At 43.8% G+C, this 27,172-nt stretch overlaps 1 protein-coding gene across 1 annotated transcript in view; it reads right to left on the bottom strand.

Moving 5' to 3' along the window:
* Positions 1-27,172, bottom strand: part of FARP1 (FERM, ARH/RhoGEF and pleckstrin domain protein 1) — a 461,133-nt gene that overhangs the window by 386,817 nt on the left and 47,144 nt on the right. The window lies entirely within an intron of this gene.

The following is a 27,172-nucleotide window of genomic DNA, read 5'->3' as shown; positions in this document are numbered from 1 at the left end:
CTGGTAAGAAGCAAAGATACAGTGAGGCTTAAGGATACACAGATTTAATAAATGTGTAATTTAAGCATATAAGCACAGCTAATCCACACATTCGTATTACACAGTTGTGGGCTTAGGTTTACTGCCAATTTCCTCTCTTGTGGAATTAATTACCTTCTCACTTTCTTAATTTTTTTCCTGTCTTTTTAAAAAGTTGATTCGGTTATTTATTATTTTGCTTGATCTTTTGGTTTATGTTTTTCTATTTTTTGTTAGTTTCTATTTTGTTCAATGCTATTCTGTTGAACAACAGCCATTACTTTGTTCCTTTTCTAAATCTTGTAATGAGATCTAGTTTATATCCTCCCTTTACCTTCTTATCAGTATATGTATCTAGAGAAACCTATTTTCTTCTAGATAAAACCTTGCACTCAGGAATTTTGATAGGTGGAGTTTGCTTCTTAAATGGTATGTTATTAATGTTTGTGAATATTCTCTGTGATTTCATTGCTGTTGGGGAAGGGTTTTTAAATTCAGTGTGGGTATGAAGGCTTTTTGGGTCACTGGGTAACTTAGGCAAAACTAGGAAGTATTGGAAGGATCCCTGGGCAGCTCCCAACAGTAAAGGAAGAGCCCAACAATGGCTCTCAGGACGCAGGTGTCTGGCAGCCCGAGGCCTGAGTCCACTAGAGCCTGTGGCTTTCATGGGGCTCAGCTGGAGACTTGTCAAGCCTCAGGGGCTCTCTGGGCCAGGGTTAAGCTCCTGGAGATGAAATTTGATTGGCCCAGCTTGGGTCAGACATCCACTTCTGGGTCCAGTGGAAAGAGAGAGTCTTACAACACAGACATGGCCCGCCTCTGAGAGTCACTGGGGTCACAGGGTGGAGCACTGTGAACTGGGCGGTTACACCTGTTCACCGTGTAGTGACTGTCACTTTCCCAGGGAGGCCTCTGAACAGTTAACTTCTGTCTGCTTCTGTTCTCTCACCTCTAAAATGAGGCTAGTAAAAATAGCACCTACTTTGTGAGGTTATAGTGAAGATTAAATGACTTAATATTTGTAAACACAGAAAAGAATGCCTGTTACATGATGTGCTCCTTGTGTTTGCTATTCTGTTTCTAATTTGATCAACATATGGCCTGTCTGTATATTCTGTTTTATTTTCTTGACTTTTTTTTTTTTTTTTTTTTTTGCGACAGCATCTCACTCCGTTGCCCAGGCTGGAGTGCAGTGGTGTGATCACAGCATATTGCAGCCTTGATCTCCTGGGTTCAAGTGATCTTCTTGCCTCAGCCACTTGAGTAGCTGGGACTACAGACATCTGCCACCACACTGGGCTAATTTTTAAAAATTTTTTGTAAAGGTGGAATCTCACTTTGTTGCCCAGGCTGGTCTCAAATCCTGGGTTCAATCTAAAATCAAGCAATCCTCCTGCCTCAGCCTCCTAAAGTGCTGGGATTACAGGCGTGAGCCACTGTGTCCAGCCCCTTGAAAATTCTTACCCTAAAATACAATTATTTGGGGGGTGAGAGTGTACATTTTAAAAGGGTACATTCTCTAATTATTTATTTTTTTAATTTTTATTATTTATTTATTTATTGAGACAGAGTCTTGCTTTGTTGCCCAGGCTGGAGTACAGTGGCTTGATCTTGGCTCACTGCAACCTCTGCCTCCCAGGTTCAAGCTATTCTCCTGCCTCAGCCTCCCGAGTAGCTGGAATTACAGATGCGTGCCACCATGCCCGGCTAATTTTTTGTATTTTTAGTAGAGACGGAGTTTCACCATGTTGGCCAGACTGGTCTTGAACTCCTGACCTTAAGTGATCCACCTGTCTTGGCCTCTCAAAGTGCTGGGATTACAAACATGAGCCGCCATGCCCGGCCATTCTCTGATTTTTAAAATGGAATTCTCTGTAGCTGTTAATTCTACCTTATTAATGATGGTGTTCAGCTCTGTAATTTTTTACCATTCTTTTATTTGATTTGCTATATTCTGAAGACAGGGTACTAAGGAATCCAAGTAGAGTTTCATTCTATTTCTTCTCAGATATCTGTCATCTTTTCATCATTTTTTCTTTTTTTTGCTACCAAATGTGTGGCACTTTTTTTTTTTTTTTTTTTGAGACGGAGTCTCGCTCTGTCGCCCAGGCTGGAGTGCAGTGGCGCGATCTCGGCTCACTGCAAGCTCCGCCTCCCGGGTTCACGCCATTCTCCTGCCTCAGCCTCCCCAGTAGCTGGGACTACAGGCGCCCACAACCGCGCCCGGCTAATTTTTTGTATTTTTAGTAGAGACGGGGTTTCACCGTGGTCTCGATCTCCTGACCTTGTGATCCGCCCGCCTCGGCCTCCCAAAGTGCTGGGATTACAGGCGTGAGCCACCGCGCCCGGCTATGTGTGGCACTTAATGCTGTGTTTTCATTACTTGCTGTGCCTTTGATCATTCTGATGTGTCATTGTCGATAGCTCCCCACGCTTTAGTGTTAAGTCTGTTATGTCAGAGATCATGATTAAACCTCCTCTTAGGAAAGTCAAATACTGCACTTACAAGTGGGAGCTAAACAATGGGGTACACATGGACACACAGAGTGAAATAATAGACATTGGAGACTCCAGAAGGTGGGAGGGAAAAAACTACCTATTGTGTACAGTGTTCACTGTTCGGACGATGGGGACACTAAAAGCCCAGACTTCTCCAAGATGCGATATATGCTTGTAAGAAACCTGCACTTGTACTGCCTAAATATGTACAAAGAAAAATTCAATTGTAAAAACTACTGTTTCTTACATTTGCTCGGGGTAACTTTAGTCTACCTTTTTTTTTTTTAAACTTGTCTTTGGATCCATCACATCCTTGGGTATGGGTTTTAAAGTCATTCAGGGACTCTTCCTTTTCAGAGAATTTGGTTCATGTGTAACTGTGACATGGTGCTATCCATCACCATCAAGGATGTTTTGCTTTGTTGAGATGTTCTTTATGGAACTCAGAGGTCACCAGGCCCTTTGTCCCTGTTGCTGGATCTGTGTTTGGCTGTGTACTACCTGGATGCAGAACTCAGCCTTGCCTCAAACACACACACACATGCACACACATGCACACACTCATGCACATACATAAACACGCAGACACTCATGCACACATATGCACACACATGCATACACACAATCATGCACATGCACACACATGTCCCCCGTCTCCCCACCACCCAACAAGACCACTAGGGATCTATGCATCCTCCCTGATGATCAGGAGAATGCGAGGATGGCCCCCAGGCTCTGCCCACAGCACCATACCACCGTACTCCCCTTTCCCGGTGGGCGTCCCCCAGCAAAGCCTGCACCCCACAGTTCCTTACCTGCTTCTTCTAGACTCATCTCCCACCCCAAGCATTTATGGAACCATTTCTCCCAAAGCAATTCTTCGAGTTTATTCTTCTTCATCTCATTTTATCTCTATTACATTTCAGATGTTATAAATTAGGTATCTACTCATGTCTTTCAGGTGAGATCAAGAAGCACATACAAGTTTGAGAACCACTGGTCTAGTGAACTTTTTAGCACTTCCAAGTTTAATAAACTCAGCACATGACAAATACATTTAACCATCTTCTTTGCTCCCTCAAACCTCAGCTACCCAAGTAAAAATAACTTTGGAACAATCTTCCTCCACCCCTGTCCGGCCCCACCTTTCACGTCTAGCCAATGACCATGTCTTGTTGCATCTCTTTCCTTAAAACAACTCATCTCTGTCCCATTGTCTGGTCTCCGACCCCTCTGCCTCCAGGCCCCGAGATCTTTTTTTCTAGACTGCTACATCGTCTTCCTATTTGCCTCCTGCCCCTCTCAATGAAGCTGGAGGACTTTTCCAAAACTCCAAATCTGATCCTGTCTCCCCCTGCTGAGAATCCTTCCATGCTCCTCATTGCCTTCAGAATTGGATCCAAAGTCTTCCCATGAAATGCAAGATCCTTCTTATGCAAACCCTGCCCACCTGCCCAGCCACACTCTCCTTCTGTGCTAAGCCCCAGCCGCTCGCCTCACTTCCCATGTCCCTGAATGCTGACCTTCCTCCCTTTGCCAGGAATTCCCTTCCCCTCTTTCATTGCCTGGATACTTCCTCTTTACCCTTGAAATTTTGGTTAAAATCTCCTCCACCCCACTGAGAAGTCTTTTCTTCCGGACCCCTTCCTCACTCTTCCTATAGCTCAAGTAGAGCCCTATGGCACCTGTTACCTGTAACGTCTGTTTGCTGGTTCCTCTTCCCTGTAAGTCCTGCGAGCCACCTGAGGGTCAGGATTGTAAACTTGACCTCTGAATGCCAGCTCCTAGAAAGAACACTGGCTGCTAGAAGGCACTCAATAAATGGTTGCTGAATAAACAAACGAATGAGACATTCGTGTTGCTATTTATGGATTTTAAAAAATGGTTTGAAGTTCCTTTTGAGGGATAGTTGGTTTCATTGTCTTCTCCCTGATCTTTGTTAAATCATTAAGGTGGGTGCTTTTAAATCTTTTCAGTTCCCTTTCTATATCTTGTTGCTATATACCATATTTTCCATGAAGACGAAAGATAATTTGCACCATGAAACTTTTCCCATTAGTCATCCTGACAAATTTATCTTTTCTGAGTCTACTTTTGAAATGCAAATTAAATTGTCCATTTTTAATGATCCTTGAAATGAATGATTTTTAATGGTAGCCCTTTCTGTTCCTGAGGATTTATAAAGGTTGCTCTTCTACTTTCAAAGCAGAGCAGCTTGACAAGGGAGCTGACCTGGGACGGCAATGCTTGGTCCTAATTGCTCCGTAAATATCTTCTCTGATTTTTCAGCTGTAAAACTGAGGTTTTCTTGTCTTCGAGTCTCTGAATGGTAGCTGCTTTACTCTGCAGCCTGTGTTAACCTTTTAAAAATATTGTTTAGCTACGGAACATAACAGTAAAAACAACCTCTTTTATAAAGCTGCAAATAAGAGAAAAAACTTAGGAATAAATTTAACAAGACATTGCACGTAGGACTGCAATTCCACACTGCCTTGAGATCTTTGGTTCTCAAGGGCCTCAAAGGCTCCACCATGAGTTCCCCTTATTTTGCAAAGGCTCCCCGTCTTCACCCAAACAAGCTGATCACACCCTCCTATGGGAACCAGGGGGCACCTCCACCCTTTGTCACTATGAAGTCTGCCTCCCACAGTCTCTGCTGGTTCGCTGTTCCCGCGGGCAGCTCCGGGTGGCTCTGCATGGCAGGCAGTGTCCTCTTCCCCTGGGCTGTGAGCGTAGGTGACTAATAAGCTGCTCCTCTGTCCAGTGTCAGGGTGGCATGTTTGGTGATCACAGGCTATTTAAGGCAGGGAATCCCTTCTTCACCAATGGGGTAAACAGGAGGAGAGCAGAACAGATATGTGCACAGCTTATATGACAACATTTTAAAAATACTCCTGAAAGACACAAAAATCAATGAACAAAAAGAAAGACGTCCCCTGTGCTTGGATAGGATGACTCAACATTTTCAAAACGTCAGTTCCGCCTAAGTTAATTTACAAATTCAATGCAAGCCCTCCCAATAAAAATACCAACAAGCTATTTTAGAGAGTTGAATGATGTGATTCGAGTTCTATGGAAAACAAACATGCAAGAATAGCAGGAAATCAGTGACAAATGAAGGATAGATTCACTCTATCAGACATTAAAGTATACGTTAAAGCCTCTATAATTAAAACAGTGTGGTGCTGACGCATAAATAGGTAAGTAGACAATTGGAAGAGAATGGAAAGTCCAGAATTAGTCTCAAATACACAGGGAAATTTAGTGTACTACAAAGGTGGCATCTCAAATCATGGGGGGAAGAATGGACTTTTTAACAAATGGTGCTGGGACTATTACATAACCATTTGGAGGAAGAAAAAATTAAGCCTGCATTTCACTCCATACACAAACACAAACTCCAAACAGATCAGGACTCTAAATGTAAAATATGAAAACATATAAAGTCTAGGTGAAAAAAATGGAGTGAATTTCTGTTTAAATTTGGTATAAGGAAAGACTTTCTAATTATGACCCCAAATCCAGAGGCAATAAGTAAAGATTAATAAACTTGGCTATATTTTTAAAAATTGAATAACAATAATAACAAAACATAAACAAAGTCAAAAGACAACTGACAAGGCTGGGCGCCGTGGCTGACACCTGTAACCCCAGCACTGTGGGAGGTCAAGGCAGGAGGGCTGCTTGAGCCCAGGAGTTCAAGCCCAGCCTGGGCAACATGGTGAAGCTCAGTCTCTATGAAAAATACAAAAATTAACCAGGCATGGTGGTGTGCGCCTGTGGTCCCAGCTACTTGGGAGGCAGGCCGAGGTGGGAGGATCGCTTGAGCCCAGGAGGTAGGGGCTGCAGTAAGCCATGTTCTCACCATTGTACTTCAGCCTGGGTGATGGAGCGAGACCCTATCTCAAAAAAAAAAAAAAAAAAAAAAAAAAAAAAAAAAAAAAAAAAAAAGACTGCTGACCAACTGGGAGAAAATATTTGTAACATATTAAAGAAAAGGCCAATATCCCAATATATTATATTAAAAACAACTTAAAAATTAAGGGACAAAGGACTGAAAACACAACAGAAAGAAGTGGAAAGGATACGTGCAGACAATCCACAAAAAAAGGGATATAAAATTTTCCCTCAAGCATATGAAAAAATGTCCAAATTCACTCAAATTAGAATAACACTGAAATACTACTTCTTAGCTATCCAAGTGATAAAAGTCTTAAAATGTAGCAACATATTCTATTATCAAGGTTGTGGAGAAACAGGGACTCTTACTTACTGCTGGTGGGCCTGCACTCGGGCATTCTCCTTCTGTCTGACAGTATCTGACAAAACTACATATGCATTTCTACTTTTTTGACCCAGCGATCCAGCAACTCCACTCCTAGGAACCCACACTGCAGATACACCTCCAACAGTGTGAAAATACATATGCACATGATTATTCACTGCAGCACTGTTTGTAATTGTAAAGGCTCAGAAACAACCGAAGTGCCCATCCACAGAGGAGCAGCTGAGTATAGTAGATAACATATGGAGTGCTGACTGTACAGCTGTGAAAAAGAGAGCGGAAGCTCTCTATGAACTGGTAGGGAGTACCTTCCAGGACATATTGTCAAGTGGAAAAATCAAAGAGTAAAAGAATACCTTTAGAATGCTACACTTCATGCAAGAAAGAAAGGAATACGGCCAGGCGCAGTGGGTCACGCCTGTAATCCCAGCACTTTGGGAGGCCGAGGCAGATGGATTACCTGAGGTCAGGAGTTCAAGACCAGCCTGGCCAACATGGTGAAACCCCGTCTCTACTAAAAAAAACAAAATACAAAAATTACCTAGGTGTGGTGGCAGGTGCCTGTAATCCCAGCTACTCGGGAGGCTGAGGCAGGAGAATCACTTGAACCTGGGAGGAGGAGGTGGCAGTGAGCTAAGATCACGCCATTGCACTCCAGCCTGAGTGACAGAGCAAGACTCTGTCTCAAAAAAAAAAAAAAAAAAAAAAAAGAAAGAAAGAAAGAAAGAAAGAAGGGAATACAAGAAAGTACACACATATCTGCTCATTTGTTCAAGGGAAATATAAGAGGAATAAATTACTAAAGACACTGCCTGATGACCTATGAGGGAGAAGGGTGGGATAGGAAAAAGGGGTAAATGAAATGGGGATACCAAGAATAAAAAAGGAGTGACATTTCTCGGAGTATATTTTCTGTAGGTCTGACTCTTAGAACTATACTAATATTTCACGCATCCTTCAAATACCCCAAATGAAGTACGAACACCAACAAATGAGCCTTAACTGTGTTACTAATGAGTTACTTAACACTAATGGGGATAGTTGGGCAAGAAAAGAACTAACCCGTGTAGCTTTGGTAAATCATATCCTTACTGGTTACCACAAGAATCGCACACATAAATGCTGTGCTCTCATTAGTAAATGTAAAATATGAAAACATACAAAGTCTAAGAAAAGAATGGAGTTAATTTCTCTTTAAATTTGGTACAAGGAAAGACTTTCTAATTATGACCCCAAATCCAGATGCGATAAATAAAGATTAATATACTTAACTATGTTAAAAAAACTGAATAACAACAACAACAAAATGTAAAAAAAGTCAAAAGACAACTGACAAAGTGGGATACAGTGGCTCACACCTGTAATTCCAGCACTTTGGGAGGCCGAGGTAGGATTGCCTGAGCCCAGGAGTTCAAGCCTAGCCTGAGCAATACGGCGACACCTCATCTGTACAAAAAATTAAGAAATTAGCTGGGTTTGGTGGAACACATAATAAATGTGTTCTCACAGGGCTAGAACTTCTGAAATTACTAAGGGTGTACTAGGATTGAGCAAATAAGCAGGTTTACTGTAGATAATGAAAGCCAGGTTTCTCCCTGTCAGAGAAAGAATTTCCAAATAAAAGAAAGGTTAAAATGAACCCAGGAGTAATGGATTAGAATCAGAGACACCAGTTAAAAATTTATGGTTTTAAATATGTACACAGACACAGGTGTATGTGTGTGTGTGTGTGTGTGTGAACGTGTGGATTTGTGTACACACATTTCCTAGTTCCATCTATTTAGAGTACTTAGAAGCAATGGCACTTCCATAACAAAGAGCACACCTAGCATCTAGATCTTGGTTTCTAAACACCTTTCTCTGATAAAAACCAGGGCTCCTTGGAGAATTGGTTAGTCCCAAGGCTGGGGCAGGGAAAACACAAGATGATACTGGGACCAGAAGTAGGAAGAGCTCGAAAAAGAATGGGGGCTTCTTGAAAGAACACAGGACTCCACCTGAAGGAGTTCCTAATGTCCAAAGCTGGAACAAGTTGAGCAAAAAATAAATAAAGACTGTATTTAAATTTGAACCCATAGAACAAAATAATTTCTATGATTCCATATTGATAGAAATAATCAAATAAATACATGGGGTGGAAGGAGAGTTCTTTCTTACAAAAGAATTGCAACTATTAAACGTAGAAAAAAGAGGGAATTAGAAAATCGCCACTAGGCTAACACATACAGGCATACCTTGGAGATATTGTGGGTTCAGTTCCAGACCACTGCAATAAAGCAAATATTGTAATAAAGTGAGTCACACAAATTTTTGGTTTCCTAGTGCATATAAAAGTTATGCTTATGTTACACTGTAGTCTATTAAGTGTGAAATAGCATTATGTCTAAAAACACAATGTAAGGACCTATATATATATATATATATATATAAATTTTTTTGGGGGGGTGGCGGATAGAGTCTCCGTCACCCACGCTAGAGTGCAGTGGTGCCATCTTGACTTGCTGCAGCCTCCGCCTCCCGGGTTTAAGCGATTCTCGTACCTTAGCCTCCCACCTAGCTGGGACTAAAGGCACGCGCCAACACATCGGCTAATTTTTGTATTTTTAGTAGAGATGGGGTTTTGCCACGTTGGCCAGGCTGGTCTCGAACTCCTGACCTCAAGTGATCCACCCACCTTGGCCTCCCAAAGTTCTGGGATTACAGGTGTGAGCCACCATACCCGGGCAAATTAAAATACGATAGAGGTGAAAAACAGATTACTGGTTGCCAGGGGTTATGGGGCTGAGCAGAGGCTAGTGTGAATACAAAGAGGGGGCCCAAGGGAGTTCCTCCGTGCTGATGGAATGTTCAGAATGGATTATGGTTGTAGTTAAGCCACAACCTACGCATGTACAAAATTGCATAGCCTACATACACAAATGAAGATTATTTTTGAAGAAGGTGAAGACTGAATAAGGTCTAGTTACTAGCAGTGCACCCATGTCAATTTCTAGGTTTTGATATTGTCCTGTAGATACGTAAGGCATCACCATCGCGAGCAGCTGGGTGAAAGCTGCCTGTATTGGAAAATGCCCCCATCTAGGGGCAAGTGTGCACAGCAATGAGGAGGATAAGGTATAGCCAACTGGCTGGAAAGGAGAGGGTGAGAAACCCCTACAGGTGGTCTAGGGCTGCTGACATGGGGAGAACCATGAGGATGAGCTCCTGAGGGCAAGAAGGGAACCAAGGTCTTTGGGACAAAGAGGACAAGAGAAGAAGGTGGTTAAAGGCTGGTGTGCATGAGAATTTCACTGAACCCACCGGAAGAAGGGAATTCAGTTAGAGGGACTTCTCAGGTTTGGTTTTTTTTGTTTTGTTTGTTTTTGAGACAGAGTCTCGCCTCTATATCCCAGGCTGGAGTGCAGTGTCACAATCTCGGCTCATTTCAGCCTCTGTCTCCCAGGTTCAGGTGATTCTCCAGCCTCAGCCTTCGGAGTAGCTGGGACTATAGGTGCCCACCACCATACCCAGCTAATTTTTTTCCTATTTTTAGTAGAGATGGGGTTTCACCATGTTGGCCTGGCTAGTCTCCAACTACTTAGCTCAAGTGATCTGCCCACCTCAGCCTCCCAAAGTACTGGGATTATAGGTGGGAGCCACTGTGCCCAGCCCAGAGGTAACCACTTTAGTTTATTATTATTATTATTTTTAAGATGGAGTCTTGCTCTTGTCACCCAGGCTGGAGTGCAATGGTGTGATCTCGGCTCACTGCCACCTCCATCTCCTGGGTTCAAGCAATTCTCTGCCTCAGCCTCCTGAGAAGCTGGGATTACAGCCTCCCGCCACCACGCCCAGCTAATTTTTGTATTTTTAGTAGAGACGGGGTTTCACCATCTTGGCCAGGCTGGTCTTGAACTCCTGACCTCGTGATCCACCCACCTTGGCCTCCCAAAGTGCTGGGATTAAAGGTGTGAGTCACCACACCTAGCCCGGAGGTAACCACTTTAAACAAATTACTTTGTATTTTGTTTAGGTAGAATAAGGCACTCAAAAATAGCACTGTCCAATAGAACTATAATGTTAGGGCTGTGTGTGGTGGCTCATGCCTATAATCCCAATACTTTGGGAGGCCGAGGCGGGCAGATCACTTGAGGTCAGGATTTTGAGACCAGCCTGGCCAACATGGTGAAACCCTGTTTCTACTAAAATTACAAAAATTAGCTGGGCGTGTTGGTACATGCTTGTAATCCCAGCTACTTGGGATGCTGAGGTAGAAGGATCACTTGAACCTGGGAGGTGGAGGTTGCAGTGAGCTGAGATTGCATCACTGCACTCCAACCTGGGCAACAGAGTGAGATTCCATCTCAAAAAAAAAAAAAAGAAATATAATGTTAGCCATGTGTGTAATTAAAAACGTTCTGGTAGCCACACTTAAAAAGGTAAGAAGAAAGGGGTAAAATTAATTTTAACAATATATTTTGTTGAATTGAATATATTCAAAATAGTATCATTTCAACATGGAATCTATATATTCCATTATTACTGAGATTCCTTTTTTTCCCATGCCCTGTCTCCTGCAGTCAGATATGTATTTCACACCTGCAGCACATCCCATCCAAAGTGCTGGCCACGTCTCAAGCTCAAGGCCAAATATGCTGGTGGCTGCCGGGTTGGACAGCTCAGCTCTAGAACCTCACCTTCACATTAGAAACCTTTCAAGGGGCTCCCCCTCTTTGAAGAGAGAGAAGCTATCCATTGTCTCTCAATTTGTTAGCTTTCCCCTCTGCATGGAGGTCATTTTTCACTCACTCTGTAAATATTAAAATACCAAGCTTGCCACAGTTTCTCAGCTACTGAATCTATCTCAAAGAGAAAAACCATCATGTCTTTTGAATCTCCCTACCCATGACTTCTCTTTGTCCAGCTGGAAACAGAAACACTGCCCTGACGTTACTGTTCTGTCCAGCTCCTACGCCAGTTCAGCTCTTGGAGCACACCACGTGGTTCCACTGCCAGGCCTCTGCCTGTGCAGTTCCTTCCACCTGCAGCACCCTCCCCACCTGCCTTAGTCCATTCTGGATGCTGTATCAAAACTACTATAGGCCAGGCGCGGTGGCTCACGCCTGCAATCCAAGCACTTTGGAAGGCCAAGGCGGGCAAATCACTTGAGGTCAGGACTTCCAGACCAGCCTGGGCAACACGGTGAAACCCTGTCTCTACTAAAATACAAAAATTAGCTGGGCATGGTGGTGGGCACCTGTAATCCCAGCTACTCGGGAGGATGAGGTGGGAGAATCACTTCAACCATCTATGAGGGCTCTGTCCTCGTGACCTAGTCATCTCCTGAAGGCCACACCTCCAATACCATCACATTTGAGATTAGGTTTCAACATGAATTTTTGGGAGACATAAACAGCCAGCCTATAGCACAACCTCAGGCCTAGATGTAGGTCTTTTTTTTTTTTTTTTTTTTTTGAGACAGAGCCTCACTCTGTCGCCCAGGCTGGAGTGCAGTGGCATGATCTCAGCTCACTACAACCTCCATGTCCCAGGTTCAAGCAATTCTCCTGCCTCAGTCTCCTAAGTAGCTGGGATTACAGGCATGTGCCACCATGCCCAGCTAATTTTTGTACTTTTAGTAGAGATGGGGTCTTGCTACATTGCCCAGGCTGGTCTTGAACTCCTGGCCTCAAACGATCCATCCCCTTCAGCCTCCCAAAGGGCTGGGATTATAGGCGTGAGCCACTGCGCCCAGCCACAGCTAGGTTTTCAGATGGAACTTGGGTTCTACCAATCTGATGCCTTCACACTGGGTTTGAACTGAGAGTGGAAGCTAGTGGGGTGAGAGGCAGCAGCAGGCCAGGTCCACACTTTGTGGGGGCAGAATCTGTGGGGGCAGAACAAGTCTGGAGAGAGCAGCCAGGCTCTCAATATTGCCTTAAGGCTGGGTGCGGTGGCTCATGCCGATAATTCTAGCACTTTGGGGGGCTGAGGTGGGAGTATTGCTTGAGGCCAGGAGTTTGAGACCAATCTGGACAACACAGCAAGATTCCATCTCTACAAAAAACGAAAAAAGTATCTGGGTGTGGTGCTACACACCTGTAATCCTCGCTACTGGGAGGCTGAGGTGGAAAATGGCTTGAACCCAGGAGTTTGAGGCTGCAGTGAGCTATAATTGCACCACCCCAGCCTTGGGTGACAGAGTGAGATCCTATCTCTTAAAAAAAAAAAAAAAAGGCCGGGCGCAGTGGCTCAAGCCTGTAATCCCAGCACTTTGGGAGGCCGAGGCGGGCGGATCACAAGGTCAGGAGATCGTGACCATCCTGGCTAACAAGGTGAAACCCCGTCTCTACTAAAAAATACAAAAAACTAGACGGGCGAGGTGGTGGGCGCCTGTAGTCCCAGCTACTCGGGAGGCTGAGGCAGGAGAATGGCGTGAGCCCGGGAGGCGGAGCTTGTAGTGAGCAGAGATCCAGCCACTGCACTCCAGCCTGGGCGACAGAGCGAGACTCCGTCTCAATAAAAAAAAAAACAAAAACAAAAACCAGTCCGGGTGTGGTGGCTCACGGCCGCAATGTCAGCACTTTGGGAGGCCAAAATAGGCAGATCACTTGAGTCCAGGAGTTCGAGACCAGCCCGGGTAATATAGTGAGAAATCCTGTCTCTATAGAAAGTACAAAAAATTAGCAGGGCGTGGTGGTGCACCTGTAGTCTCAGCTATCTGGGAGGCTGAGGTGGGAAGATTACCTGGGCCTGGGAAGTGGAGGCTGCAATGAGCTGTGTTCACTCTACTGCACACCAGCCTGGGTGATAAGAGTGAGACCCTGTCTCAGAAGAAAAAAAAGGCATTTAAACAATAACACTAGATAATCAAATAGCAATTAATTATTTGTCATATATTAATGATGGTGTTTATCCGGCACTGAATGTATACAAAGGGTTTGTAAAATATCTCCCAATTAAAAATACTTTCAGGCCAGGTGTGGTGGCTCATGCCTGTAATTCCAGCACTTTGGGAGGCTGAGGCGGGTGTATCGCTTGAGCCCAGGAGTTCAAGACCAGCCCGAGCAACATACTGAGACACCCCGTCTCTACAAAAAATAAAAAAAAATTAGACTGGTGCTGTGGCCATGCCTGTAGTCCCAGCTACTTGGGAAGCTGAGGTGGGAGGACAGCTTGAGCCCAGGCTGCAGAGGCTGCAGTGAGCAGAGGTCATGCCACTGCACTCCAGCCTGGGTGACAGTGAGACCCTGTTTCAAAAAAACAACAATAAAAATTTCAAAATAACTTTAATTAAATAATAGCTCTGACCTCAAGCCTTACCAATTGCATGTTGTTAGTGAGACTATTTTCCCCAACAAGGGAGGGGGATCAGAAGAGACGGTACAAACACGCTAATAATTAACCTAGGACTGCTTCGTGGGAGACACACTAATAATTAACCCAGAATGGCTCCGTTAGAGAATCACTTGTACCTTTCTTGCCCCTAGGGTTACATTGTCCATGAGGAGCTGCATTCTCGCCTATCTGTCCTCTGAACTCAGGTGAGCATGGAAGGATGAAGGCAGGCCCTGACCAGCAGCTGAAACAGCAGCCGCGCAGTACACCTGAAGAGAAGTCCTCAGCTTTGACGTATTTCTCATATAATTGGTATATTCTTTAGAAATGCTTCTACATAAGCATTTTTCCCTCAAATGGTGAAGCTCCAGAAGCCGTTGTTCTCTAACTTTTTAAAGCAGTAAGTGATGCTCCTCTGCTGCCCCCTCAAGGTTCTCAGTTTTCTCCAGAGAGAAGCTTATTTATTTATTTATTTATTTTTGAGACAGAGTCTCGCTCTGTTGCCCAGGCTGGAATGCAGTGGCACCATCTCAGCTCACTGCAACCTCCAGTTCCCGGGGTTCAAGCAATTCACCTGCCTCAGCCTCCTGAGTAGCTGGGATTACAGGTGGATGGCACCACGCCCAGCTAATTTTTGTAGTTTTAGTAGAGATGGGGTTTCACCATGTTGGCCAGGCTGGTCTCAAACTTCTGGGCTCAAGTGATCTGCCCGCCCCAGCCTCCCAAAGTGCTGGGATTACAGGCGTGAGCCACTGCGCCTGGCCAGAGAGACACATTTTAAAATAACCTAAAAGGCCATCCAAAACACAATATGAAAACCATACATAAGCTGCTCAGAATGCAAACTCTTGATAGTCTAACTTGTGAAAATAACCCAGTAATAAGACTTTCCAGATACTGATTTTGTGGGGTGGCCATTTCCTTTCCTATAGCATAATTCAGGGATGATGAATCCTTAAAATATATAATAAAAAACACATTTTGCATGCATTTTCTGATAAAAGAGCAAAACTTTTAAAATATAATGTTATTAGGCTTTAAGATAATCACAGTATAAATCAGTCACCACAAATTCCATTTTATTACTTTACTGTGTACACCATCAACCTTTCTGTTACATTTCTGTTCCAAGATAAAATAATTTCGTAGACACCGTAGACGTTAATTTTTAGAAATGGTGAAACTCTCCTTTTCTTAAGGGAATGGAGATGTGAGGCGCAAGGGCCAGGCAGGCCCGCTGCTGGCACAGCACAGCACAAGGGCACCTGCCCGTGGTTCCCAGGCCTTCTGCATTCCTGCCCGCACTCAATTCCCTCAGCAACCACACCAAGGAGGTGTTCCCCCATTTCCCAGTGAGCAAACTGAGGCAGAAAATGATGTTAAGTTCACTTTCCAAATCCAGAGATTTGAAAATATAGAGAATCTACATGCAATTCAAATTCAGGCTGGGGCCAGGCGCAGTGGCTCACGCCTATAATCTATAATCTATAATCTATAATCCTAGCACTCTGGGAGGCCGAGGTGGACAGATAGCCTGAGCTCAGAAGTTCAAGACCAGCCTGGGCAACATGGTGAAACCCCGTCTCTACTAAAATATAAAAAATAAGCTGGGCATGACAGCATGTGCTTGTAGTTCCAGCTACTTGGAAGGCTGAGGCAGGAGAATCACTTGAACCTGGAAGGCGGAGGTTGCAGTGAGCCAAGATTGTGTCACTGCACTCCAGCCTGGGTGACAGAGCAAGACTCTGTCTCAAAAAAAAAAAAAAAAAAAAAAAAGGAACAACAACAAAAGGAATGACTTTTAAGCCAGGCTGGGGTGAAGGAGAATAGTGGGGCAAATTTACCAAAAATCAATTTGCCAAAAGGCATGTTACTAAAAGATCGATTTGCCCACTATCCATGATCTGAATTTACCAAATGAACTGATTAACTAAAACTCGTTATAATGAATGCATTTCTTGAAAATATTAAATGAGGCCGGGCGCGGTGGCCCAAGCCTGTAATCCCAGCACTTTGGGAGGCCAAGACGGGCGGATCACGAGGTCAAGAGATCGAGACCATCCTGGCTAACACGGTGAAACCCCGTCTCTACTAAAAAATACAAAAAGAAAACTAGCCGGGCGCGGTGGCGGGCGCCTGTAGTCCCAGCTGCTCGGGAGGCTGAGGGAGGAGAATGGCATAAACCCGGGAGGTGGAGCTTGCAGTGAGCTGAGATCCCGCCACTGCACTCTAGCCTGGGCGACAGAGCGAGATACCGTCTCAAAAAAAAAAAAAAAAAAAAAAAAAAAAAAAAGAAAAGAAAATATTAAATGAACATTTCCTTCTTGAATACATTGACTGTTTTCTTCTTACCAGTATGTAAAGGAATGTTTAACTTGTCAAAACCGAGGATCACAGAGTAAAAAATGTATTTTTCTTATTAATTTACTCATAAAAATATATACATCACATACACTAAATAAATTGTTGTGTACATTTAGTATCTGTCAAGATTTAATCAGAAAAACAGAAACCATACTAGGTATTTCAAACAGGGATTTAATAGAGCAAACTGGTCATATAGATGTTAGAAGGAGGAGAGAGAGAGAGAAAAAAAAAAAGAGACAACATATTCAGCCTTAAAAAGGAAGTCCTGACCCATCCTGTAACAGGATGAACCTTGAGGACACAATGCTGTGCAAAATAAGGCAGACACAAGGAGACAAATACTGTATGCTTCCACTTAACGTGAGGTATCTGGAGTAGGCAAACTCACGGAGACAAAGTAGAATGGGGGCTGCCAGGGGCCTGGGTGGAGCAGGGAGGTTACTGTTTAATGGGGAGAGTTGGCTGAGCCAGATTCTGCTTGCTGACTGAGCCTTGTTCATCCAATCCCACAGAATCACTGTATTTCTTTAAACTAAGTAGAACAAAACTTCTCAAAGATATATTTACATGGCTACCCTCTGCAAGAAAAAGGATTTCCTGAGCTTCCATCATCAGTACCATCTGCATGATTTTTGCCACATCCTCAGAACAACTGTAACTCTGTTTACCTTAACATTAAAAATAAATCAACTCACTGACTTTTAGTTTTTGAAGTGTTTGACAGGAAAATTTTAAATCATTACTATAAATGAAAAACTGGTATTTGGTTTGTTTTTGTTTTGGAGACAGTCTCACTCTGTCACCCAGGCTGGAGTGCAGTGGTACAATCATAGCTTACTAGCCTGGAACTCCTGGGCTCAAGCAATCCTTCCACCCCAGCCTCCCAAAATGCTGGGACTACAGGGATGAGCCACTGAGCCTGACCCATTTGTCATAAATAGAAGGTAACCATAAAATAAATGTTAAAAACAGAATAATGTTATTAAATTTTAAAAGATGTGATCGTTATAATTTACAAAAATGCATACTTGAAAATATGCTCTCCAATGAGAATAGAACTTCATAGGCTGAATTGTAGTAAAGGAGACTTAGTCCAATGCCACTTAGTTTAAGATGAAATGAGGTTCTAATTCAGTATGGTGATGCTGTTTTTAACATTTTGATGATAACCAGCACCGGGCATACTAATTTATAGGTTGTCATTTATTGAAAAGGGCAAAGGGTATTTAACTTTCTTTTTTTTTTTTTTTGGTATTTTTTTTAGTAGAGATGGAGTTTCACCGTGTTAGCCAGGATGGTCTCGATCTCCTGACCTTGTGATCCACCCGCCTGGGCCTCCCAAAGTGTTGGGATTACAGGCGTGAGCCACCACGCCCGGCCAACTTTCATCTTTAACAGGGTTAAATTTTGAGAATTCCCAGCAAAAATGATTTAACTTTTATTCTGAAAAGTCTCCTGAATATTTATAATCCTGGAGCGATAGATAAGAATTGATCATCTTTCTTTCTGGGTTTTTTTTTTTTTTTTTTTTTAAACCCTTTTCAGATAATATAGCTATGAGTGTTATAAATTTACTTACAGTAAGTTTCAAAAACTTCTTTTATTGTAGAGATATTTTAGAGGCAAAAGATAAATGTAGTTAATCATTGTTGACTTTTTTTTTTTTTTTTTTTTTGAGATGGAGTCTTGCTCTGTCACCCAGGCTGGAGTGCAGTGGCACGATCTCGGCTCACTGCAAGCTCTGCCTCTCGGGTTCATGCCATTCTCCTGCCTCAGCCTCCAGAGTAGCTGGGATTACAAGTGCCCCCCACCACGCCCGGCTAATTTCTTGTATTTTTAGTAGAGATGAGGTTTCACTGTGTTAGCCAGGATGGTCCCGATCTCCTGACCTTGTGATCCGCCCACCTTGGCCTCCCAAAGTGCTGGGATTACAGGCGTGAGCCACCACGCCTGGCCTCACTGTTGACTTATATAATGTTTGGTTAAAGAATTCAGGTTGTGTTACCAGGTGGGCAGGTGGTTTCTTAGAATAGTTCCTACCCATCAGAAAGACATGTAGGCATTTCATTCATTTCCTTCCAGAAGGAGGTTATGAATTACATTAAGCAAAAAGGTTCTGTCAGGATCAAGTTTGTGGACTTTTCCTTTATAAGAGGAGGAAGCTGGGTGGGGATGGCTGAGGAGTAAGAGAAGAGACTTTTCACTAAATAATAATGTTTTAAAAGTCTTGAATTTTGAACTACGTACAGGTGGCCTATTGGGTAAAAAAGTAAAACAATTGAAAAAAAAAAAAACCAAAAAACCCACAAACCGGCAGGGCACAATGGCTCACGCCTGTAATCCCAGCACTTTGGGAGGCCGACGTGGGTGGATTGCCTGAGCTCAGGAGTTTGAAACCAGTCTTGGCAACATGGCAAAACCCCATCCCTACTAAAAATACAAAAAATTAGCCAGGCGTGGTGGCGGGCGCCTGTAATCCCAGCTACTCAGGAGGCTGAGGCAGGAGAATCGCTTGAACCCGGGAGACGGAAGTTGCAGTGAGCCGAGATGGTGCCACTGGTGCCACTGCACTCCAGCCCGGGAAACAAAGAAGACTCTGTCTCAAACAAAACAAAACAAAAACAAAAACAAAACCCAAACCCACAAACCAACCAATTACCGCTCTCCCGAATTTATCTTAAAATACTCATATATAGGCTGGTACAGTGGCTCATGCCTGTAGTCCCAGGACTTCGGGAGGCCGAGGTGGGAGGATCTCTTGAGGCTAGCAGTTTGAAACCTGCCTGGGCAACAAAGTAACACACTGTCTCTACCAAAGGGTGTGTGTGTGTGTGTGTGTGAGAGAGAGAGACAGAGAGAGAGACAGAGAGACAGAGAGAGAAAGAGAATATCCCTACAGTTTATAACATGAAAACAAAAGGAAGATGCGTTCCTTCTCTAGACACCCCTACCAGTGGATTTGAGAAATCTTTTCTCATCTGTTCTCAAGTGATTACAATATTTCCTACAAAATTTTCAGATGAGTTTAGACATGGGAAGCTCAGATTTCCAGCAGGTTCTCAGTCTTGGTTGGCTTTGAGAATGTTCGAATGATTGGGGGCTGGTCCCCGGGATCTGAGCATAGCTGTCACTGTAGCCACTGCCAGTGCTGAGCAGGCACTGCCCTGAGCACGTCAGTTACATCCTTCCATTTAATTCTCACCGGCACCCTCCACCACACATGTAGCAGAGGAAACCAGAGGGATGCCCAGAAGACACTATTTACAAATAATGCATTCTCTTCTATATCACTCCCTTGCTGAAGGCAGTGCTGCTAGGACAGCATGTTTTCAAGGGAAACAGGCCTGAGGAAGGGGCAAATGTTTTCCTGGTGCCATGAAGCGTAAGCAAGGATCAGGAAAACAGCACCTTACCTGAAGGCCGAGGAGCAGCTCTGGAAGCAGCAGAAAGCCTGCGGGGGCAGTCTGTTGGGGAGTTTGGGCGGGAGAGGCTTCAAGTAATGAGTTGGATGACAGGGGATGGAATCAGCCCTGCTTCTGGGAATAGCCTCTTGGTGTTTCCCACTGCATGGGCGGATTGCTGGGGAAAGACAGCAGCTTTGGCCGAGTGGCCGCTCTGAAGGCCAGCGAGGGCCCCTCACGCACCGTGCCACTAAAGTAACTGGACAGATGATTGCAGCCCCGACAACACGGTCCCAAGACTCTTGAGGATCATATCCCTGGAGCAAAGGGCAATCCATTCTATGAAACAGACAGATCCTCCAGAAGGCCTGTCTTGGGATCCTTTGTCATTGCCGCTTGGGCCAGTCATTGCACTAAAGACCCGACTGCAGTCATCGTCTCTGCCCATCACCAGTCTCCACATTAGTGTTGCTGTTTCGTATTTGCACTCTTCTTGAAATATCAGCTACAATGTGAGCCTTTGTCTTTTGGGTATTGACCATTTGTAGTAATGGCAGCCTTTTCCCGTGAGAACCAATTGGAGAACGCTCAAGATGGTGATGGGCTATATTTTTCTTCAAACACAACTATCTTCTTTGACCCTTCAGCAATAAACTGTGGATTCTTTTTTAAATTAGAAAATGCAATAGGGTCCTAACTGCTTAAATATTTTCACTTTCAGCCGGGCGCGGTGGCTCACGCCTGTAATCCCAGCACTTTGGGAGGCCAAAGCGGGTGGATCACGAGGTCAGCAGATCGAGACCATCCTGGCTAACACAGTGAAACCCGTCTCTACTAAAAAATGCAAAAAATTAGCCGGGCGTGGCGGCGGGCGCCTGTAGTCCCAGCTACTCGGGAGGCTAAGGCAGGAGAATGGCGTGAACCCGGGAGGCAGAGCTTGCAGTGAGCCGAGATCACACCAGTGCACTCCAGCCTGGGAGACAGAGCGAGACTCCGTCTCAAAAAAAAAAAAAAAAAAAAAAAAAAAAAAAATTTCACTTTCAATATTTCCTAATCAGAAGGGACTTTATTTTATTGGCTTTTTTTTTTTTTTTTTTTTTTTTTGAGACAGGGTCTCACTCTGTTACCCAGGCTGGAATGCAGTGATGCAATCATGGCTCACTGCAGCTTCAGCCTCCTAGGCTGAAGCTATCCTCCCACCTTAGCCTCCCAAGTAGCTGGGACTACACACCTGAACCACCATGCCTATTTTTTTGCATTTTTAGTAGAGATGGGGTTTCTCCATGTTGCCTAGGCTGGTCTTGAACTCCTGGGCTCAAACGATTCACCTACCTCAGCTTCCCAAAATGTTGCGATTACAGGTGTGATCCCAGCCTCAATGGCTAAATTCTTTTTTTTTTGTTTTGAGACAGGGTCTCGCTCTGTTGTCCAGGCTGGAGTGCAGTGGTGTGATCTTGGCTCACTGCAACCTCCGCCTCCCAGGTTCAAGAAATTCTCTTGCCTTGGCCTCCCGAGTAGCGGGACTACAAGTGCCTGCCACCGTGCCTGGCTAATTTTTTTATTTTCAGTAGAGATGGGGTTTCACCAAATTGGCCAGGCTGGTCTCAAACTCTTGACCTTGTGATCCACCCACCTTGGTCTCCCAAAGTGCTGGGATTATAGGTGTTAGCCACTGTGCCGGCTGGCTAAATTCTTAAAACTAGATAAAACATGCCAGTTAATCCCTAAATCATAGAAGGTTTGAGAAAATTCAGGAGTGTGATTAAGCAGCAACAGCACACTTGGGACAGAAACAGACACACCAAAAAAGACCACACACCCCATTAGGAGAGTTCTAGGAAGGATGAAACAAGACAGTAACTGCTTTGGGGTTTGGGGCCAACTTTCTAAATGGCTACCGATAATCTGGCAGGTTCTTTCTTCATTGCCAACCCAATTGTCAGTTGATTGAAAGGGGACTATCTCACAGCAATACTGCCCCTAGGAAGGATCTGGGGTTGGCTGTAATGCAGTTTGGGAGATCAAAACTTCCTGTTTGCCTGTCTGGCTCCCTCACCTTCCAAGGGAGCACATATTGTGAACTGTCTGGTCACAAATGCCACACTCTGGGTCACCTCTGCAGCAGCCCAAGAACAACCAATTGCGAGTAGCAAGGCTGGAAAATGCATCACCTAGGGAGGGATTTCTCAATGACCAGGAGCATGTGTATTTTTATCTTTGGTGCAGTTTGCTATAATGCTGAAATTGAAGCAGCTCAACGCACATCCTATTTGCAATATTAAGTGAATTTACTTTGATTTCTTCATCAAAGGGTACACCCAGTGCACCCTTTACTTTTCCTTAATGATGTGCCCCCTATAGCACAGACCATGTGTTTTACTTGGCCCTTTATCATGCAAGCCTAACACAGTTTTGGTCACATAGCTTAACAAAAGTCAATCAAATTCTTGGTTAGCAAGTACTTCCATTTTCCATGGTTTGCATGTTTTATGACATAGGTAACTAATTTGAAAATTGTCAGAATCAAAATGGAGTCACTAGGCCAGACTTGGTGGCTCACCCTGTACTCCCAGCACTTTGGGAGGCCGAGGTGGGTGGATCACCTGAGGTTGGAAGTTCAAGATCAGCCTGGCCATCATAGTGAAGCCCCATCTCTACTAAAAATACAAAAATCAGCCAGACATGGCGGTACATGTCTGTAATCCCAGCTACTCAGGAGGCTGGGGCAGGAGAATCGCTTGAACCCGGGAGGTGTGGGTTGCAGTGAGCCAAGATCGCGCCACTGCACTCCAGGCTGGGTGACAGAGCAAGACTCCTCAAAAAAAAAAAAAAAAAAAAAAAAAAAAAAAGGAATCACTAATGTTAAGAACACCAAGACAAACGGCTGGAGAAGGTCATAAAGAGAGGGTTCTCATATTTGTATGCATGACAAAGATCACAAAAATCATGACTTTGCACAAAGGCCATTGCAGTCTCACAAAAAATACTTCTGCAAGCACACACATCCAACTGTTTGTCAACCTTGGACTGACATCACCCTTGTTACTGACCTGTGCAGTCAGGGATAATTATCTCAAAACAATGATGTAATCCTCATTTCTTCCTTTATAAACCTTTCTCTTCTCGCCTGTAATCTCAGCACTTTGGGAAGCTGAAGCAGGAAGACTACTTAAGCCCAGGAGTTCAAGAGCAGTCTGGGTAACATAGGAACACTCTGTCATCACAAAAGTAAACAAAACCAAAAAAACCCCACAAAAACCTTTTTCTTCCTGAATATACTCATCACCTATGATGGCATGCACATTCCCATTGCAATGCTCTACTCCCAAATAAACATCTTTTCTTCTTAGGGATCCTCTTTTAGGTTGACACTAAGAACAAGAAATGCTATCCAAATGTACTTCCATCTCTTCAGCATGTGTACTCATAATAGCAAATCTACAATGCTAGGCACTGCTCTAGGTGCTTATACATATATTAAGCCTTACAACAACCCTGTGTGGTAGCTGTTAACTTTGTTTTACATAAGAGATTAAGGAGCTCCCGCAAGGGGCCACAGCCAGGCAGGAAGTGTGACCCAGGGGGCAAAGCCTTCCAGCTGTCTACTCCTGTACAATGGCCTCGACAGTGATCTCATCCTACAGATGCCAGATCCATGTCAGCATGGGGGCAAAAGTCCCTGGTGACCTACAGTTCAGTGTACTGAACAAACCAGCTCTTGCAGCAAACTGTCTGAATGTCTTCTCCAAACAGGGACAGACTGCTGCTTTTTAGGGTGGAGCTCCAGATGAGGCAATGGGTGCATTTAGGGCCATGTCTTATGCAGATCAGGCATCTTCAAACACCACAATCACAGTGTCAAGAAAGCAAAATAGTCCACACACACCACATTTATGGTACAACTTCACTGACTTTGCAAAGTTTCCCGGTATTTTCCACAACTTTCTAGGCTTCCTCCCAATGCCAAGGCTGATTAGAGAATTTGAAAAAAAAAAAAAAAAGCTTGCGGCCGGGTGCCCTGGCTCACACCTGTAATCACATCACTTTAGGGGGCCGAGGGAGGCAGATCACGAGGTCAAGAGACAGAGACCATTTTCGCCAACATGGTGAAACCCTGTCTCTATGAAAAATACAAAAATTAGCTGGACATGGTGGCTCACACCTGTAGTCCCAGCTACTCAGGAAGCTGTGGCACAAGAATCACTTGAACCTGGGAGGTGGAGGTTGCAGTGATCGGAGATCGTGCCACTGCACTCCAGCCTGGCAACAGAGGGAGACTCCATCTCAAAAAAAAAAAGTTTGCCTAAATTATCTGGAAGTATTAATAGAACTGAGGTGTAATTCTGACAGCCCATGCTTAATGTGCCTGGCTTCTAAATCCGTTTCAATACTCTATAAGGTATGTACTATTATTGTTCCCATTTTACAGAGAAGGAAACTAAGGCATACAGCGTTTAGGTAAGCTGAGTACATGGCAGACTGGGATTTTTTAACCGACGCAGTGATTTTATTCAGAGTTCAACAGCTATGGCTAGCCTGTCTTCGTCAAGTTTCACTGGGATATAGCCAAACCCATTTGTTTACTATGGTCCACGGCTGCTTTCGTACTGCAACGGCTATGCAATGGCTAAGTGGTTTGTGAGACCCTATGGCTCGCAAACACATACTGTTTGGTGATGAGCGCTAAAATATTTACTATCTCGAACTCAGAGAACACATTTGCCAACCTCTGGTCATAAGCACATAGCACCATGATCTTTTAAGGTGTACCTTAAGATCACAGGAGCAGGCCGGGCGCGGTGGCTCAAGCCTGTAATCCCAGCACTTTGGGAGGCCGAGACGGGCGGATCACGAGGTCAGGAGATCGAGACCATCCTGGCTAACACGGTGAAACCCCGTCTCTACTAAAAAATACAAAAAACTAGCCGGGCGCGGTGGCGGGCGCCTGTAGTCCCAACTACTCCGGAGGCTGAGGCAGGAGAATGGCGTGAACCCGGGAGGCGGAGCTTGCAGTGAGCTGAGATCCGGCCACTGCACTCCAGCCTGGGCAGCAGAGCGAGACTCCGTCTCAAAAAAAAAAAAAAAAAAAAAAAAAAAAAAGATCACAGGAGCAAGTTGTCGGGCTGATCCAAACTCTTACATTTTCTACCCATGTGTTACAAAACTTCTAAGGAAACAGGGGAACAAATTTCTGATTCATAGCAAGTGGCACTATTCTGGTTTCCATTACAATCTGAATGCTAGTCAAGAGGACAGAAATGATAGATCAAGAGGAAATACACAATGAAAGATCCGAATTATGAAAGAACACATTTCAGAATTATACTCTGCTGCCTTAATGGAATTTAGAAAAAAAAATTTTGTAATGTTTTACCAAAAAATTATTGTACCACTTCTGGATTCATTTTGAGAAGTGAGTAATTTAGCTACAATTTATCTTTAAAATGTTTGTATTCATCCATTCAAATATAATAAATACATAGAAATAATCAGCCCAAATGTTGTCCTGGCATACACTGGAAGGATTACAGCTGTGTGGGGAAAAAGGGTGCAAGTCTAGGGTAGGATGTTGTTAGAATTAACCCCTACTCCCCAGCATCACCCTTCAGAAGTTCCAAGTGCTGGAAGTAAATATCCAAGCTTCCTCCCAAGTGTGATGTGCATACATTGCGGGTCATTCATTTTCTTCTTCTAATATAGTGGTACTCATACTTTTAGGGCTGAGAAAGAAAATCTGCTTAGGAATAGCAAACATGGCAGGTTTTGGCTGTTAATCTTTTGTGGCAAAGAAGGTTAAGAGAAGCAAAGTAATTTCCTTTTTTTTTTTTTTTTAATTTTTATTTGAGATGGGAGTCTCACCCAGTTGCCCAGGCTGGAGTGCAGTGGCACAATCTTGGCTCACTGCACGCCTCCCGGGTTCAAGTGATTCTCCTGCCTCAGCCTCCCGAGTAGCTGGGATTACAGGCACCTGCCACCACACCAAGCTACTTTTTGTATTTTTAGTAGAGATGGGGTTTCACCATGTTGGCCAGGCTGGTCTCCAACTCCTGACCTCAGGTGATCCACCTGCCTTGGCCTCCCAAAGTGCTGGGATTACAGGTGTGAGCCATTGACCCCGGCCCGCAAGGTGATTTCTGTGCAACACAGAAAACTGATGCAACAATACTCCTAGGCAGAATGAAGCAATTAAGTAAAACATTTACCTAGCTCCTGAGCCTTTCAAGTTGCTTAAACAGGCACCCACTCAAAAGATTAGATTATAAAAATATAATGCTTGCAAGATTGTAAGTAAGCTCCCCCCTTTTTTATCATCAGACCAGGTGCACCAAGACCATTTATTTGGTTATGTCTTTACTGATGGTTCTGTCAAACTATAACTCCAGAATTATAAGGTTGCCTCTGATTACAGAAGTGTCAAATTAGCTTTAAGACAATTTTACTTTTCTTTAAAGATACAGCATTTAAAAAATACTCCAAATTGAGTTATGCGAAAGATTCTAACACTTGTGCGTGTACTTGTTACAAAATTCCCAGAAAATCTAAGAGCCACACACATTTTTTTCCCTCCAGAAACAGCTTGCATTTATAAACAATATATATCACTTGCTGACATCAAGACCCCTAAATTTGGTACAAAAGTCAAGAAAAAAACTCCACGAATTTTCATCTTGCATAGACAGAATGAGGTATTAAAAATGCTTCTCCAAGTCCTTTCAAAGAATTGTTAGTTCATGGTACATCTTGCAGTTAGTTCTGAGCTCTGGATTTCAGAATCATGTCACACTAACAGCATTTACTACCAACCTTCCCTATTAACTTGATTCAACTACAATTACCTCTTTGCTTTTCTGCTTTTATCAAGGAGGATGTTGCCAGTCTGCATCGAACAGAGCACTTCTTTCAGAGCTCTTAGAACCTTGCTCTAAGTCCATCTCAGGTGTGAGCGGCTGACAATACCACTAGTGTTTAAACTGGAAGGTAGGAAGTTCTTGCTCCCAAAGCACTTAGCGCGGTGCCCAGCAAACACTAGCTTCTCCCAAACACATCCTCTGACCACACTGTCATTTCAACTCCTGCACGTATGCCATGTTTTCAACATGTTTCTTTTCTGAAAGTGTAGTAATAAAGTGTAGTCATAATTTAAATTTAAAAAACCTACATTGCTCTAGCTGACTGGCATCAGTACATGAATCGGCTTTGCAGATGCTACATAAGAAAGCAGAAATGGGTTGTCTTGACACATTTTTTACTCCAATTCCCATCTTTTTCTCCCAAGGAATACAGG

The sequence above is a fragment of the Macaca thibetana genome, chromosome 17, assembly GCF_024542745.1.
Source record: "Macaca thibetana thibetana isolate TM-01 chromosome 17, ASM2454274v1, whole genome shotgun sequence".
NCBI lineage: Eukaryota > Metazoa > Chordata > Mammalia > Primates > Cercopithecidae > Macaca > Macaca thibetana.
The sequence above is the reverse complement of the archived record's forward strand: the minus strand, read 5'-3'. Positions and strand labels throughout refer to the sequence as shown.